General features: G+C 47.7%; 1 protein-coding gene across 2 annotated transcripts in view; it reads left to right on the forward strand.

Annotated features, from left to right (window-relative positions):
- The first annotated feature begins 6,427 nt into the window (after positions 1 to 6,427).
- Positions 6,428 to 17,884, forward strand: part of AKAP1 (A-kinase anchoring protein 1) — a 54,268-nt gene continuing 42,811 nt past the window's right edge. The window contains exon 1 of one of the 2 annotated variants that reach the window (XM_073664579.1): positions 6,428 to 6,579. The gene's annotated coding sequence lies outside the window, so the exon portion shown is untranslated. The other variant, XM_073664581.1, reaches the window with a different exon arrangement.

Consider the following 17,884-nt stretch of genomic DNA (forward strand, 5'->3'; position numbering starts at 1 on the left):
CAAACCCCTTCCAATCTACTAGAAAAAAGGTCTTTCCTCTTACCCTTTTGGTGGCAAGAATGTTCTCTACCTCAAACTCGTCCTCAGCAGAAACCGGAGCAGGAGGCGTACCTGTAGACTTGGAAAAAGAGTTAAGTACCACAGGTTTGAGGAGAGATACATGGAAGGAGTTAGGGATCCGTAAGTTGGCCGGGAGTTTCAATTTATAGGCCACCGGGTTGATCTGACTGATGACCTCCAGAGGACCGATGAACCGAGGCCCTAACTTGTAAGAAGGTATCTTGAGTCGGACATATTTAGATGAGAGCCAGACTTTATCTCCAGGACGAAATTGTGGAGGATCCAGGCGTTTTTTGTCAGCGTGTCTTTTCATCCGTTCGGACGACTGAAGGAGTGCGCATCGGGTACTCTCCCAAATGGAGGAAAATTTGCTAACGAGAGATTCCGCAGCCGGGTTGTCCACAGAGGTGGAGACAGGAAAAGGAATCCGAGGATGCTGACCGAAGACTACAAAAAACGGGGATTTGGAGGAGGATTCGCTCTCGTGATTGTTATAAGAGAACTCGGCCCATGGTAGGAGATCCACCCAGTCTGAATGATGGGCATTAACGAAGTGCCGGAGGTAACTGGTCAGGTTCTGATTGATCCGCTCCACTTGACCATTGGACTGTGGGTGGTAAGCGGAAGAGAAGTCCAGGGTGACGTCTAGCAGTTTACAAGTGGCTCTGCAGAAACGTGAGGTGAACTGTACCCCACGATCCGACACGATGTGGAGGGGCAGGCCATGAAGACGGAAGATGTGGCGGATAAAGTCTTTAGCCAGCTCGGGTGCAGACGGGAGGGCTGGCAGGGGAATAAAGTGAGCCATCTTGGAAAAGCGATCCGCGACCACCCAAATGACCGTACAACCGGCGGAGACGGGGAGATCAGTTATGAAGTCCATAGCAATATGCTGCCAGGGGGCAGCAGGCACAGGAAGCGGAAGGAGGCGACCGGCTGGCAGGTGTCTCGGGACTTTGTTGCGGGCGCAGGACACACAGGCAGAAACAAAGTCTATTACGTCCTTGTGCAGGGTAGGCCACCAGTAGTGCCGGGCAATAAGCTGGAGGGTCTTTTTCTGACCGGCGTGGCCAGCTAGTTTAGACGAATGGCCCCAGTGTAGGATCTTCTTCCGATCAGGTACTGAAACAAACGTCTTACCGGGAGAGAGACGATTTAGACTCACGGGAGCCACCTGCATTACTCTGGCGGGATCGATGATATGTTTAGGTTCTTCCTCGAGATCGGACACCAGAAAGGATCGGGACAAGGCGTCTGCTTTGACGTTTTTGTCAGCCGGGCGAAAATGAAGAACAAAATCAAAGCGAGCAAAAAACAAGGACCACCGGGCTTGGCGCGGGTTAAGTCTCTGGGCATGCTGGAGGTAAGCCAAGTTCTTGTGGTCAGTGTAAATTATTACCGGGTGAAGAGCCCCCTCGAGTAGGTAACGCCACTCCTCCAACGCCAGCTTGATGGCCAATAACTCTCGGTCTCCTATGGAATAGTTGCGCTCAGAAGAGGAGAAGAGTTTGGAGAAGAAGCCACAAGTTAGCATTCTCCCGGAAGATGATTTTTGAGTAAGTACCGCTCCGGCTCCAGAGGAGGAGGCGTCAACTTCCAGGAAGAACTGCTTGTTGCCGTCTGGGCGGTGCAGCACCGGGGCGGAAGAGAAGGCCTGTTTTAGGGAAAGAAAGGCCTCCTCTGCTTCGGGCGGCCACTCTTTGGGATTAGTACCCTTACGGGTGAGCGCGGAAATTGGGGCAGTCCGGGAAGAGAAGTGTGGTATGAAGAGGCGGTAGTAGTTAGCGAAGCCCAGGAATCGCTGAATGGCCTTCAACCCCTCCGGTCGAGGCCATTTCTCGATGGCAGACAGTTTCTCTGGATCCATTCGTAGGCCGGTCTGAGAAATAATGTAGCCCAAAAACGGAAGCGAGGTCTGCTCAAAGAGGCACTTCTCGTATTTAGCGAAGAGGTGATTCTGCCTGAGCCTGAGCAGGACCTGACGAACGTCCCTCCGGTGAGTCTGGAGATCCGGAGAGAAGACCAAGATGTCGTCCAGGTACACCACTACGCAGGAGTAGAGAAGGTCCCGGAAGATGTCATTGACCAACTCTTGAAAGACGGCAGGAGCATTACAGAGACCAAGGGGCATTACCAGATATTCATAGTGGCCGTCCCAGGTGTTGAATGCCGTCTTCCATTCATCCCCCTGACGGATACGAACCAGGTTGTACGCCCCACGGAGGTCCAGTTTGGTGAAGATTCTAGCCCCCCCTCAGACGATCAAATAACTCCGGAATGAGCGGAAGGGGGTACTTATTCTTCACCGTGATCTGGTTAAGGCCTCTATAGTCTATACAGGGACGGAGAGAGCCGTCCTTCTTTTTGACGAAAAAGAAGCCTGCTCCCGCCGGGGAGGTAGATTTCCGGATGAATCCCCTGGCCAGATTCTCCTCAATATATTCGGACATCGACCGGGTCTCAGCAGCGGATAATGGATAAATACGCCCACGGGGAGGAGTAGTACCAGGTAACAGGTCGATAGGGCAGTCGTATGGTCTATGAGGGGGTAGTGTCTCTGCTTCCTTTTTATTAAAGACATCAGCATAAGACCAATAAGGAATCGGAAGTCCAGGTAGATTAGCTGGGGTAGGAGAAGGACGGGCGGGATGAACAGGAACCAAACAAGTCTTATGACAGTCCTGTCCCCAGCGAAGGACTTCTCCGGTCTGCCAGTCAAGCACGGGTGCATGTCTCTGGAGCCAAGGTAGACCTAGTAAGAGGGCGTGAGAGAGTCCAGGCAGAACATGAAAAGAGATGCTCTCAGAATGCAGCATTCCCACCTGCAGAGTTACGGATTCGGTGATGAGTTGGATGGGACGTGGTAAGAGGCCCCCATCCACAGCAGCGACAGATAATGGTATAGCCAGAGGTTTGGTGGGAATGCGGTATTTTTCTACCAGGGCCTGTGAAATAAGATTCCCGGCCGCTCCAGAGTCAAGTTGGGCTAGTTCGAAATAACGATTCTCCCCGCAGATAATTGAGACTGACAGCAGCAGAGATGGAGAGGATTTATTCTTGTCTAGGTCGACCTCTCTGAGCGAACCTAGACACAGGCGTTTCCCGACCTCTCCGGACAGGTACGGATCCGGTGCTCCTTACTGCCACAGTAGAAGCAGCTCCCCTCGGCACGGCGTAAGTCCTGACGGGTTTTGACCATCTTGGTCTGGTCTACCTGCGTAGGCTCAGGAGAGTGTACCTGGGGAGAGACGGAGGGAGTGACGGGTTTCTGAAGAGTAGGAGCTAGACGTGGAAACCTCCTCTCACGGGTGACCTCTTTGGAACGCTCCTGGAACCGTAGGTCAATCTGGGTGGCAAGAGTTATTAGGTCATCGAGAGTGGTAGGAATGTCCCGACCGGCAAGTTCATCTTTAATACAGCCGGACAGACCCTCCCAGAAGACGGATACCAGAGCGTCGTTATCCCAGGCCAGCTCCGAGGCAAGGGTACGGAACCGTATGGCATATTGGCCCACGGTGAGATTTCCCTGACGGAGGCGCAGCAGAGATGATGCGGATGAGGTCTTCCGTCCGGGTTCGTCGAAGACTTTCCGGAAAGCCGTGAGAAAGGCAGGCAAGTCGGACACCAGGGGGTCTCCTCTCTCCCATAGAGGATTTAGCCAGGCCAGGGCCTCCCCGGTGAGATGGGACATGATGAAGGCAATTTTGGCCCGGTCGGAGTTAAACTGGTGGGACAATAGTTCAAAGTGCAGGGTGCACTGGTTTATGAAGCCCCTAGCTTGAGCGGGGTCGCCTCCGAAGCGTGGAGGTGTAGAAAGCCGGGGTCCGGGGCAGGATGCCATGGTATTGGTGGGCAGCGGCGCTGCCGGGCTGCGAGTCATGACACTAGCGGTGGTTGCTGGTGGAGCAGTCAGAGTGTCCAGGAAAGAGTTGACATTCCGCAGATGACTCAGGATGGACTCCTGTTGGGACCTCTGACGGGACAGTTCATGACGTAGGTCCGAAAGCGAGAGAGCTTGGGTGCCACCGGGTTCCATGGCCCGAGCAAACTGTAACGGGTCTGGGAGGCGGAACCTCTGAGCTACTATACAAGGGGGCTGTCCTTGTAAGGGAGCGGGTGGCGACCAGGGAAGACGGGCAGGGAGTCACAGCAGGTGACCGGGACAGTCTCTGAGTGAACGGGCTGGAGGTCACGGCAAGTGACCGGGGCAGTCTCTGGATGAACGGGCAGATGGTCACGGCAAGTGACCGGGGCAGTCTCTGAATGAACGGGCAGATGGTCACGGCAAGTGACCGGGGCAGTCTCTGGATGAACGGGCAGATGGTCACGGCAAGTGACCGGGGCAGTCTCTGGGTAAAGGGTTGGTACGACCTGTGGTGGCTGATGATAGACGTGAGCTCCCAGGTGAGCAGGCGAGAGTCTCTGGATGAACGGGTGGTCACAGCATGTGACGGCGGAGCCTCCAGGAAGACCAACAGACAGGCGGCAGATGAGCGCTCCCAGGTGAGCGGGCAGAAGTCTCTGGACAGGCGGGTGGTCACAGCACGTGACGGCAGAGCCTCCAGGTAGGCTAGCAGACAGGCAGCAGATGAGCGCTCCCAGGTGAGCGGGCAGGAGTCACTGGACAGGCAGGTGGTCACAGCACGTGACGGCGGAGCCTCCAGGTAGGCTAGCAGGCAGGTAGCAGATGTGTGCTCCCAGGTGAGCAGGCAAGCTGGTCCATAGACAGACTGACAGGAGTTGGAAGGCAGACCGTCGGACCTCAGGCAAGCAGGCAGATAGCTGAAGTGCGCTCCCAGGTGAGCGGACAGGCTGGTCCTTAGACAGACTGACAGGAGTAGTAAGGCAGACCGTCGGACCTCAGACTAGCAGGCAGGTAGCAGATAATCAGGCAGGAATAAGACAGCAAGCTGGCAGGAATCTGGCAGGTATCTGGCAGGTAACTGGCAACGGGACCTGAGGGCTGAAGCAGAGTAGTGAACAGTGCAACAACATTGCTCGGGCACCTCCATTTTGGAGGAGGTGCCTTATATATGGTGAAGTCCTCAGGCCATTGGCCGGGGACTCCTTAGGACGGCGCGCGCAGCCCCTTTAAGAGGGAGGGAGAGCGCGCGCGCGCGCCCTAAGCACAGTGGCCGGGAAGGAGCGCGCGCTGCCAGCAGAGCGGGAGGAGGACGCCGGGCACGGAGCAGAGAGGTGAGGGGAACAGCGTCCATGCCAGGGATGTCCCTATAGCGATAGCGTCAGTCACACTGTATAGAAACACTGTATAGTATGCTCCATGCCAGGGATGTCCCTATAGCGTCAGTCACACTGTATAGAAACACTGTATAGTATGCTCCATGCCAGGGATGTCCCTATAGCGACAGCGTCAGTCACACTGTGTAGAAACACTGTATTGTATGCTCCATGCCAGGGATGTCCCTATAGCGATAGCGTCAGTCACACTGTATAGTAACACTGTATATTATGCTCCATGCCAGGGATGTCCCTATAGCGATAGCGTCAGTCACACTGTATAGTGACACTGTATAGTATGCTCCATGCCAGGGATGTCCCTATAGCGATAGCGTCAGTCACACTGTATAGAGACACTGTATAGTATGCTCCATGCCAGGGATGTCCCTATAGCGATAGCGTCAGTCACACTGTATAGAAACACTGTATAGTATGCTCCATGCCAGGGATGTCCCTATAGCGATAGCGTCAGTCACACTGTATAGAAACACTGTATAGTATGCTCCATGCCAGGGATGTCCCTATAGCGATAGCGTCAGTCACACTGTATAGAAACACTGTACAGTATGCTCCATGCCAGGGATGTTCCTATAGCGATAGTGTCAGTCACACTGTATAGAAACACTGTACAGTATGCTCCATGCCAGGGATGTCCCTATAGCGATAGCGTCAGTCACACTGTACAGTATGCTCCATGCCAGGGATGTCCCTATAGCGATAGCGTCAGTCACACTGTATAGAAACACTGTACAGTATGCTCCATGCCAGGGATGTCCCTATAGCGATAGAGTCAGTCACACTGTGTAGAAACACTGTATTGTATGCTCCATGCCAGGGATGTCCCTATAGCGATAGCGTCAGTCACACTGTGTAGAAACACTGTACAGTATGCTCCATGCCAGGGATGTCCCTATAGCGATAGCGTCAGTCACACTGTGTAGAAACACTGTATAGTATGCTCCATGCCAGGGATGTCCCTATCGCGATACCGCCAGTCACACTGTACAGCAACACGATACAGTATGCTCCATCCCAGATAGGAAGAGGAAGCGACGTCACAAGATTCCTCCCTGACGTAACACGTTCAAGTTCGAGTGCGGCCCGCTCTCCGTCTCCAACTAATGTGCGATGTGTTGTGCTTTTACTTCCGCTCTTTGTGACGCAGCCTGACACCTGGAAGCTGATTGGTCGAGGCGTGGAAAGAAGCACACATGCTCCTCCTTCGGCTTTCACGCCCCTCAGACGGTGTTCGGAGCAGTAAGCCGTAAGCGCTCCGCTTAGGTGAGTCCGAGTCCGAGGCCGCTGTGTGCCGGTGTAGGGAGAGGGCGCGCTCCTACCAGTGTGTTGCAGTGCGGCCCGCTTATTTGCAGCTGTTGCCTCCTCCATGGCTGGGAAGTGTGCTCTCCGAGGATTCCCGGTGTAGCCGGTGAGTTGCCCGGCTTGTGCTGCCTCTGCCTCGTCTGTACAGGACGATAGTTGCCTCAGTGACGTCCTGCGCGGCCCGGGTGACCACTCTCCTCAGTGTGTCCTTCTGGGCGCCCACGTGTGTCAGTACACAGGAGGGGTGGTGTCAGCAGAGGAGCGGGGCGCTGTGATTTCCCGGCTGTGGGCGTACTACACGTGCAGGGCTGGCAGTGCCTGGCCGGGGTGGCGTCCCGCAGACAGCGGGCACTTAGTCTCGGCCTGGTGCCTATAAATAGACTGGAGCTATTCCTATACATAGCCTCGTATAGTCCTCCGTGTATATGGAGGCCGCGGGGTGACCTCAGGCACGTGGCTGCGGGCAGAATGTGACCCCCTCATGGTGACATGTGCCAAGCTAACAGCTGTGGGGGAAGGCCTGTGGGACAGCACACAATGGCTCAGCTGCTCACCTGCTCCCATTGCCAGCAGGGTTAGTGTGGTCTGCAGTGTGACCAGAGGCACCTCATCAAGGTCACCCGCACTGACACTAATGGCAGGCTCAAAGGTCACCAGCCTGCTGTATGTCACCTGCACAGGTGTAGTATCATATGTGATATTGGAGTGCAGTGTGCCATCTACAGGTGCCACCAACATGGCAGTGTGAGCCCATTACATAAGGTAGTGAGACTTCTGCTGGTCTCTACTTTTAGAAGTTCTCTTTGCTGCACCGTCCTTTGGGCTGGTACTGTCCCGCAGCATGCCACCGTAACCTTGGACAGGACCAAGGGCAGACATGCCATCAGCGTAACCTGCGCAGCTGCACGTGTCTGCTCTGTCAGGGGTCACTGTTACTGGTCCTACTATCCATTAGATTACACACAGGGGCATGGACTATAGCTCTAATTACAGCTGGTTTGTTAGAGAAAAAATGGGTGTTTTCTGATGAGCTATGAGGGGCCCTCTACAGTCTGTCTGCCCCCCCCTTAACTGAATTAATTTTTATTTCTAATTTAAACATAGCTTATTTTTACCTTGGCGGGGCCTGGCGTCACCTTGGCCTGTTTGGCAGGGCCCAGGCAGAAACGGTTTGAGAAACCCTGGTTTATACACATACTGTAGTCACAAGTGGTTATACCTCTAATAAAAAAAAAAAAATATATATATATATATATATATATATATATATATATATATATATATATATATATATATATATATATATATATATATATATATATATATATATATATTATAGAGATATAGATAGAGATATATATATATATATATATATATATATTATAGAGAGAGATATATATATATATATATATATATATTATAGAGAGAGATATATATATATATATATATATATTATAGAGAGAGATAGATATATATATATATATATATTATAGAGAGATAAATATATTTATCTTTATCTCTCTCTGTGCTGAGAGATTTATTTATCAGAATTGAATTAATCTTTTTTTTTTTTTTATTAGATTGCTACATAGTCCTGCTCTGAAGGGTTAAAGGGAACCTTAGAATCATGACAAATGGATCTGATCACTATTTGGGATTTGTTTACGCTATTTTTTTTTTGACTGTCTGATGGATGAGAATTAGAGTTGTGCTATGTAGTATAAATTATATAATTTATGTTCTCCATTGACTACGGCATGAGCTGGCTTGTCAATGTGCATAAACTTTTAGGTTAAGTGCTTATGCATGTAATAATTTTAGGCTCTATTCACACATGCATTACTCAATTTTGTGTCTACTGACAAGGGTGAGGAGAAGCCCGCTGGAGACCACACAGGACTAGTCAGCCAGGGCAGTCCCCAGTCAGCTTGTCAAAGTGTTTACTATGAAACGCTACAAAGTAAAACGTGACTGACTATAATTGTGGTCTGGGCAGCTTGAACCTGAGGACAGGTTCCCTAAGGCCTTGTGCACACATCAGTATTTGGTCAGTATTTAAGCCAAAATCAGGAGAGGAACAATCAGAGGAAAAGAATAATAGAAACACGTCACCACTTTTGTATTTTTCACCCACTCCTGGATTGGCTTACAAATGCTGAGGTAAAAAACTCACTACTGAAAGTGTGCACGTGACCTTAAAGTTTAACTGCGTTTATGAAAGTGTTTGATATAGGCTACAACATATGTTAAAGGTTTATTTTGCGTTACTCCCTTCCATATTGAGAGGAGACTGTCACCTGCCGACAGCTCACACATCCCAGTAGGTGTTTCAGGAAATACAGATAATAGCCACAATGAAACTGCTCTGACCTCCATCTTTAGCTCTGAAGCATCTAATGAGCGTGTGCAAATGTCATTGTGAACGGAGGTGGAGCAGGGTCAAATGTGACTACGCTATTTTGATTGGTGGATCCTGCATTTGCAGATAAGGAGCCTGCTGCAAACGCCTCATGAAACGGCAGGAAGTCCCATTGGCCACTTTAAAAATTACTAATTTTTTTTCTTTAATATAGTGATGTGGTAAAATATAAAAATGAGCAAAAATGTTTTTAAAAAAAAAAAAAAAAAAAAAAAAAAAAAAAAAAAAAAAAGCATGTAACACAAAAATCTGAACTAAACAATTGTTCATTTTTTGATGGTTTCCCCTCTTAGGCTAAGTGCCCCAATGCAGAAGTGCTGCATATTTTTTCTGCTTCTCCCTGGCAGGAAAAACGCATGCGGATTTTACATGTATTTTTCCTGCCAGGTAGAAGCGTTTGTGAAGCGTCCTTGCATGCATTTCTGCATGCGGGTTATCAAGCGCTTTTCCAAGTGATTTTAGCATCACTTGGATCCATGCAACCGGCATGGATTTATATAGTGTGACCAAGTAATAGTTAAAAAAAAAAAAAAAGAATAAGAATGGTAAAAAATAAAGATTATACTTACCTTCCGATGGCACCCAGACTAAATGACGTCATGGCAGGTCCTTCACACCACCGCGACCCATACAACAGACCGGACGGGAGCGGAGAAAATACCGGCCATCGGAAGGTAAGTATAATCTTTATTTTTTATTTTATTTTTTTTTTTTAACAGGTTCTATGGTACCTGGGTCTGGAGGAGAGTCTCCTCTTCTCCAAACTTGGGTACCATCCGCACATAAAATCGCATAATATCCGTGTGTGCAAATGTACTGACACGGATATTATGCGTTTCAATGCAAGTCAATGGCGGCAATTATGCTGCGTGTCCGCAAAATTAATGGACATAATAATTATTTTTCCGTGATGATAATCTGCAGCGGAAATTTCCACAGCATGTGCATAGCACATGCGGATTATCATTGGGGACCATGGCGCACTTATTACCAAGCGTTTTTTAAGCGTTTTCGCTGCTGAAATTCTGCCGCAAAAACGCTTGAAAAACGCATAGTGGGCACGCAGCCTTAAGCTTAAGTATCCTCAGCAGTGCAGACATTTCTACACTTTCTATTGAGCCAATACACCATTCTGTGTGAGGAGTTTGAGTGATTGGATAGGGTCACTGGACTTGAACCCACACAGGTCAGCATTACTCAAAGGGAACCTGTCACGTAATTCATGCTACCGAAACTGCGGGCAGCATAAATCCGAGCCTAAGGCTTAATGCCCACGATGCAGAAATTTTCCTGAGCATTTCTGCATCTCCTTGGCAGAAAAACGCATGTGGTTTTTACGTGCGTATTTGCCATGCGTTTTTCCAATGCATTGTATACGCAAATACGCATGCAGAAACGCACAAGAACTAGTCATGTCTGTATTTTTTTTTCTGCGAGTAAAATCTGCGAAAAAATCCTGACCATGTGCACAGAACTTGCAGAATGTCATAGGAAGTCATGGGATAAGGTATGCAATGCGTTTCTGGAGCGTTTACGCGCTGCAAATACGCACCAAAAACACGTCGTGGGCACACAGCCTAACTGTTCGATTGCAGCTAGGTATCTTTTTCTCTGAAACTCTGATGTTTCAGGGAAAACCTACTTTGAAGAGCCAGAGATAAGCCTAGTACAGTGCAGCCCTGGCTGATTTCTGCCAGCGCTGCTACAGGTGATTTATAAGTTTCTCCCTTAGCGGGAGAACTGGGAAGTACCCGCAGGGCCGGACTGGACTACTCTAGTGTCTGGCTATAGTCCCCTCCCAAATCCTTGAAGTGTATCTTCTGTGAAACGCCTGAGCGTTTTAGAGAAAAGTATACCTGGCTGCAATGATGACCTGTTCCCTTCAACGTGGCCTGTAATATGTATCTATCAATAAAGTTTAGTAATGGCAGTTTAAGAGAGAAAATCTCCATGTACCGTATTGCCAAAACGCTCTCTCGAAGCAGTGGAAGTAACATACAGTAGCATCTGCCTAGCTACTAAAACCTCATGAGGCCTCTTAATGTTTACAGTAAGGTGCTGGTTTATGTTATCTATCCTTGAAAGCTCTGATTAGTAAAATTCACATTTACAAATTTTACATTCCTGGTGTCTATAAGCTTATCACATGAGCTTATTTCAGGATAGGTTCACATTAATTTATATGCTTCTCTCGCAAGGTGTTTAGTGTGTTTTTTTTTTTTTTGCTACCTATGTGTTTCAATCCCCCTCTTAGCCTAGTATTGAAGATTTTGCTGTTCTGTAACTTTTCAGTCCATTGGTAGAGACAGTAGAAATGTATTATCTTAGTGGCTGCATTGTACATTTGCTACTTTTGTAGTTTACACTTGTGACTGCAGATGTGAATGTGCTTTGCATGCTTATGCTGGGCTGTTAGTCAGAAGGTTAGCAGGTTTATTAGCAGGCAGCTGGCATAGCCTAGGTTTGTTTGCAAAAGCCTGCCAGTGTTAATGTTCTTATCACAAGAGTGAAACCTTTGGTGCACATTTAAGTAGATCTGCTGTTCAGCCTCCGTATAGGAAGCATGAATTATGGAGTGGCTTGAGAGATCAGATATTGAAGCGCAAGGAGAGGAGCACAAGTTAAGAATTGAATAATAGCTAACACTAAAGGTTGAGTATAAGTAATAAGTCTCTCAAGCTTTTTGCTTTGTTCCAGAATATTATCTAAAACTAGTAGCAGCAGACCATATTTTTTTTTATTCCTCTCCCATGGCTCAAAACCACCTGAAGCAGATGTCTGCCACTCTTTTTTTATTTTTTATATTTAAACTGGCATTAGCGAAAAAATGCAGATATGCTGACGCTCCACTTTGTAAGCACAGGTTATTTCTCTTGTCTATCTTTTATGCATATTAAGAGGTAATGTTTCTTGTGCTAAAGGTGCCCAGTACATATTAGATAATGTTTTGACAAATGCACTTTTCTTGATTCTTCTATACATATTAAATCTTGTCCGAACTGAACATTTTCAATAAGGAGAGGGGAGAAAGCTGCTTTCAGATATGTCTTGAGAGCAAAAGAATAGGTGTTTAAAGGGACTCTGTCAGCACAGAATGACTGTTCAAACCAAGTACAGGAGATTTGTGCATCATGGCAGGGCCAATGATTTATATACACCTTCCCACCTGCTGATTTTTCCCTCAGTCTCCACCCCCCCCCCCCCTCCTCTTCTTTGACAGCCCTGGCTTCATAGAGCCAGAGAAGGGTGGAGAGAGGTGGTAAGGTGCAGGTAAATTATTGGCTGCACCATAATGTACCAAGCGCCTGTACTTGGTTTGAACAGTCAGTCTGTGCCGACAGTCCCTTTAAATGCAAACAGCCCAATCCTTCTCTCCATGACAACATTTGTTTTGGGGAGAGCACAAAGTCAGGTGTGCTTCTCTTCTCTGGGATGTACTGTGATAGGGCAGTTTATATCCAGTATCTAAATGTCAAAGGGGTTATCCAGCACTTTTTTTTTTTTCCCTAATCGGGCTGTGAACCTACAGGCAGGTAGTTACTAACTAACTAACTGCCTGTTCTGCGCTGCTGTCAACAGAGCAGCGCCTTCTCTTAAAGGGGTTGTCCGGTCCAAATCAATTAGTCTGCAGTCACTCTGTGTGACCGCAGACTTATGAATCTCCCCAGCGCACGCACTGCAGGGATTCACTGGTTTCTGAGCCGGGACCAGAGGGTATGTATGCGGTTTACTTACTCTCTGCCATTGGGCGCAGCCTCGCTCCATACACCTGTATAGAGCGAGGCTGCGCCCAGTCTAGTGATGCGGCCATTTTCTGTGCGCGCCCACTGGACAGGTTCTGGCCGGGAGTATGTATAACTCATACATACCTTCCGGTCCAGGGTCATAAACTGGCGAATCCCCACAGCGCAGAATGCGTGCACTGGGGGGATTCATAAGTCTGCAGTCACATAGTGACTGCAGACTTATCGATTTGGTCCGGTCAACCCCCTTTAAGGTCTGCTCTGTCAACAGGGCTTCACTGTTGTTGTAATGAAGCAGTTTGACAGCTGGCTTCCCACTGCCTATCAGCATAACATGGGAAGTGACAGCCCATTGACAGGGCGGAGTGGAAGTGAAAAATCTGCACGGTCAGAGCCACGAGAATCGCTGGCAAGTGCTGCCTGTGACTGCTCTGATTGGCAGAGATGGGCAGAACGGTCAGTCTAGCAACTACTTGCCTGTAAGGTGTTAACATCGTAGCAAAAAATAACCAAATTCCGTTATAACCCATTTTAATTAGAACTTTATGCCTCTATTCAGGGAGGATTCAGTATATACTCATTAATTTGTATTGGCGTATTGTCGAGTCGCTGATCCACAAATTTCCTTTTTAAATTCCCAAAAGTGGATCTCGAACATGGTGAATTCATCAGTGTATCTTAATGGGCATCAAACCAATGAAACAAATGGCACTAAACATTTGTTCACCTCTAACCAGTAACTTAAGCTTTACAAAATATAGAGTGCTATTATTTATCAACTGTGACGATACAGCCTATAATCTTAATTAGCCAGACATCTAGATTTGTTAATCCAAGAGAAATGCTTTATTGTGTTTTATTACAGATTACTGGCTGTGTTTTATTAATGTTCTGCTTGTTCGTCAGTTTATGCACACTAATTTAACTTGTAAAGCGTCCAGCATTCCACTAATCTCATTAGTATCTCAGGAGCCTCTAACCATTGTTCAAAAATCTTTTAGGCACATTGTGTAAGTGTTGAAAGAAGATCCGGCGGTGCCTTCACCACAGGGAGTCTCACATGTAGACCCAGGTGATGCTGTCCACCTGAGAAAGATACCTCCACTAATGCACACTTAGCTTTGGATGGGATGGGGGGGGGGTGAAGGTGAGAACAGTTCTGCCATTCAGGGGGCTGAGCCCAGAGAAGCTGAAGGGGCATGTGTTTTTGTAGCTGTCAGACTTGGGACAGAGAATCAGAAAGACTTTACAAGGAGAATGAGAGACCTCCTCCAGGAAAGTAGGTCTATAGCATGGCATCCAAAGAGATACAGGCTTGTATTCTACATGATTCTAGTCCAAGGGTACCGGCCCTGACTGGAAAGATACGGATCTGCTCCATTGACCATCAGAGAGACTATGGATATGCTGTTTGGGGTTGCCAGGAGGGACCCACCGGTCACCTGCAACCCACAGACATTCGGAGAGGCCAGGGTGGGACTCTTGGGTCTCCTGTCCTTGTAACTTTATGGACTACTAGCTTCTTAAGCTTGCCGTTACCTTCTCTCTGTGGGGGCCCGCCAGAAGCGGGAGGCCACTGGTTGAGGTAGTCGGCCCTGGAAGTCTCCAAAGTCGCAGCTGTTCTATCCCAGGCGGGCAGAGACGGAAGGGTGAGAGTGTGTAATGTTGTATCATCTTGAGTATTGGCTGGGACTGTTCTGTGAGTTTATTGTCCGCTTTCTGGTTCGATAAAGTATTGCCACGCTGTTTTACCCTCACCCTGTGTTGTCTGAGTAGCGTTACACCCACGGAAGACCACGGGTCTTTACATCAACCATATAAGAAGGTGTCTGTGTTGTATGCAGTTATGCAGCCTAATTAAGGGGACATACGGTAGCTGTTTGTAAAGAGATCATCCAGAACTGGCATTTCTGCTAAGTAATCAATTTGACATTCCTGAAAGTTATGCCCAGCAACCCCCACCAATCGGCTGAAAACCACTGTAGTAGCGGTTTTCAGCTGGTACTGGACGAAACACAGCCGCGCTGTACATTGCTTAGTGTCTACTGTTGAATACTCCAAGTGAATGGGAGATCAAGCACAGTACTAAGCATTGGGCACTTATAAATGAATGGGGTGCGGTGTTCGACCCTGTACATTGCTTAGTTTTGGTTGCTGTAGGAGCAGTGTTCAGCTGATTGGTTGTTGGACGCCCATCAATTTTAAAATTGATAAACTCTCCTGTGAAGAAGCTAACAAATCGATCCTGAGCAACCCATTTAATCTGCATGAGGAGGACTTGCCTGCTTTTAAATAGTTTAATCTAAGTCTCTCACTACATACAGAGCTCACAGCTGCCACATTAAGGAAAAAGCTGTGCCAGGTTTTCTGTTGCTGCGTTTAGCCTCCTGATGCTGCTCTATAATATAAAGGAAGAGAAAGGAAAAAATCAGCTCACCCACCTAGATCAACAGCACGGAGCCAGGAGTGCTACCAGACGAACAATGAGGAACCAGGAAGATCCAGCTGAACAAATCTTCTAAAATCCATATTTTATTGGGTCATGCAAAAAATATTTTAAAAGTCCACCTTGGAGAAGAACAGCAAACGCGCTTCGAACTAAAAGTTCTTAATCATTGTTTTTATTTATATAGCGCCAACATATTCCGCAGCTCTTTACAATTAAGTAGGGACATATACAGACATTAAAAACAATACAATGTATCACATTTCAACAGTTACATGAGGAGTGAGGGGCCTGCTTACAATCTACATGGAAATGGGAGGACACAATAGGTAGAACATGGTCGTCAGCCAGTATCTTTCTAAAAGCAGTTACCGTGTGCTATTTGGTGCATGGAGGATGTGGAGACAAATGAATAGACAGGAGCAGGTTAAGATTAATATTTAGGAGAGAACAGGGGAGAGTTAGATTGGTGAGTTGAGGTGATAGGCTTGTCTAAACACATGTGTTTTTAAAGCACATTTGAAGACATGGGGGCTAGATATTAGTCAGATCGTTTGGGGCAGTGCATTCCAGAAAACTGGCGCGGCACGAGAGAAGTCTTGGAGACGGAGGTGTGAGGTTTGGATTAAGGAGGATGTTTGTTAGTCTTAGGCTATGTGCCCACGATGCAGAAATGCTCAGGATTTTTTCCTGAGCGTTTCTGCGTCTCCCTGGCAGAAAAAAACGCATGCAGATCGTACATGCATCTTCCTGCCAGGGACATGCGGAAGTGAAGCGTTCTTCAGGCTGTGTGCCCACGTAGCGTTTTTCAAGCGTTTATACTTGAAACGCTTGTGAAACGCTAGGTAATCCGCACCCCATGGTCCCCAAGGGGATTCCGCATGTTCTATGCACATGCTGCGGATTTTTCCGCAGCGTTTATGCTGCGTACAAAAATCCGCAGCATGTCATTTAATTTTGCGGAAGCGCAGTGGAACTCCCGCCATTGACTTGCATTGAGACGCATAGAAACCGCGACTGTACATTTGTACAAGCGGCTTCTATGCGTCTCTATGTGCTTATGGTACCCAGTTCTGGAGGAGAGGAGACTCTCATCCAGACCTGGGTACCATTGTACCTGTAAAAAAAGAATAAAATAACAAAGTTATATTCACCTGTCCGGCGGCTTGTCTCTGAATGCCGGCATCGCTTGAGGACCTGCGGTGACGTCACAGTCATGTGACCGCAGGCCCTTCACCGCTCTGTCTCGCGATATGCCGGCAGCCAGGAACCAGACGGGAACGAGCACTGCAGCCACGCCGGGGCCTCGGGGGTGAGTATAGCTTTGTTTTAATTTTTACGGTTCACACTGTATAAATCCATGCTGTTTGTATGGATTTATATAGTGTGACCTAGTTGTCAAGCACTTTCCAAGTGATGCTATCGCCTGGAAAGCGCTTGTCAATCTGCATGCAGAAACGCATGTGAATACGCATGTATTCTGCAGGAAAAACGCATGCACAATCTGCATGCGTTTTTTTCTGCCAGGGAGATGCAGAAATGCTGCAGAAATTTTCTGCTTCATTTCTGCATCGTGGGCACATAGCCTCACTTGCATTTCCGCATGCGGGTTGACAAGTTCTTTCCAAGCTATTTTAGCATCAATTGGAAAGTGCTGCTCAACTTGGTCACAATATATAAATCCATGCAAACTGCATGGATTTATATCGTGTGACCCGAGAGAATGTCAAAAAATTAAAAAATAAATATATACTTACCCTCTGATGGCCCCCGGTGTCCTGCTTTCCCTCCGTTCTCCCTTGCCGGCAGCGGTACACTGAAGGACCTGTCGGCGTCGCGTGACCCGTCACATGACTATGATGTCAACGCAGGTCCTTCAGTACATCGCGAACTGCCGGCATGAGAGGAGGAGCGCATCGGGGGCCGCCAGAAGGTAATATATATATATATATATATATATATTACAGTTTCAGTCTCCTCTCCTCTAGACCTGGGTACCATCCGCACATTAGAACGCATGGCATGCGCATCTACATATACAGTGATGCGTAATCCATGCGATCTAATGCAAGTCAATGGCGGCGAAAACGCAGCACTTCCACAAAATAATTGGTAGTGCTGCTTTTTTTTTCCGCAATGATAATCCGCAAGTGGAAATTTCCGCAGCATGTGCATAGCACATGCGGATTATCATTGAGGAACATGGCAGGCCTTCTACCATGCGTTTCTGCCGCTGCGGAAACTCTTAAAAAACGCATCGTGGGCACACAGCCTAAGAATTTTTGCAGTGTCAAAGGTGAGAAAAGGTCTGATTCTGGAGATGTTTTTAAGGTGCAGGTGACATGAGCGAGTGAGTGATTGTGTATGTGGAATAAAGGAAAGTTGTGTGTCAAATATGACTTCGAGACAGCGAGCTTGCTGCTTAGGAGTTATGGTGGCACCACCCAAGGAAATTGATAAGTCAGGTGTAGGTAAGTTATTAGAGGGAGGAAGAACAAGAAGTTCAGTTTTGGAGAGATTCGGTTTCAGATAGAGGGAGGACATGATGTTAGAGACAGCGGACAGACAATCAGTGGTATTTTGCATTAGAGTGGGGGTGGTGTCAGGTGAAGAGGTGTATAGTAGGCGAGGTAGATTTATTAATGCGTTTTATACTAG

Source organism: Phyllobates terribilis, unplaced genomic scaffold (assembly GCF_046119375.1).
Source record: "Phyllobates terribilis strain yellow unplaced genomic scaffold, ASM4611937v1 Scaffold_2__4_contigs__length_985480577, whole genome shotgun sequence".
NCBI lineage: Eukaryota > Metazoa > Chordata > Amphibia > Anura > Dendrobatidae > Phyllobates > Phyllobates terribilis.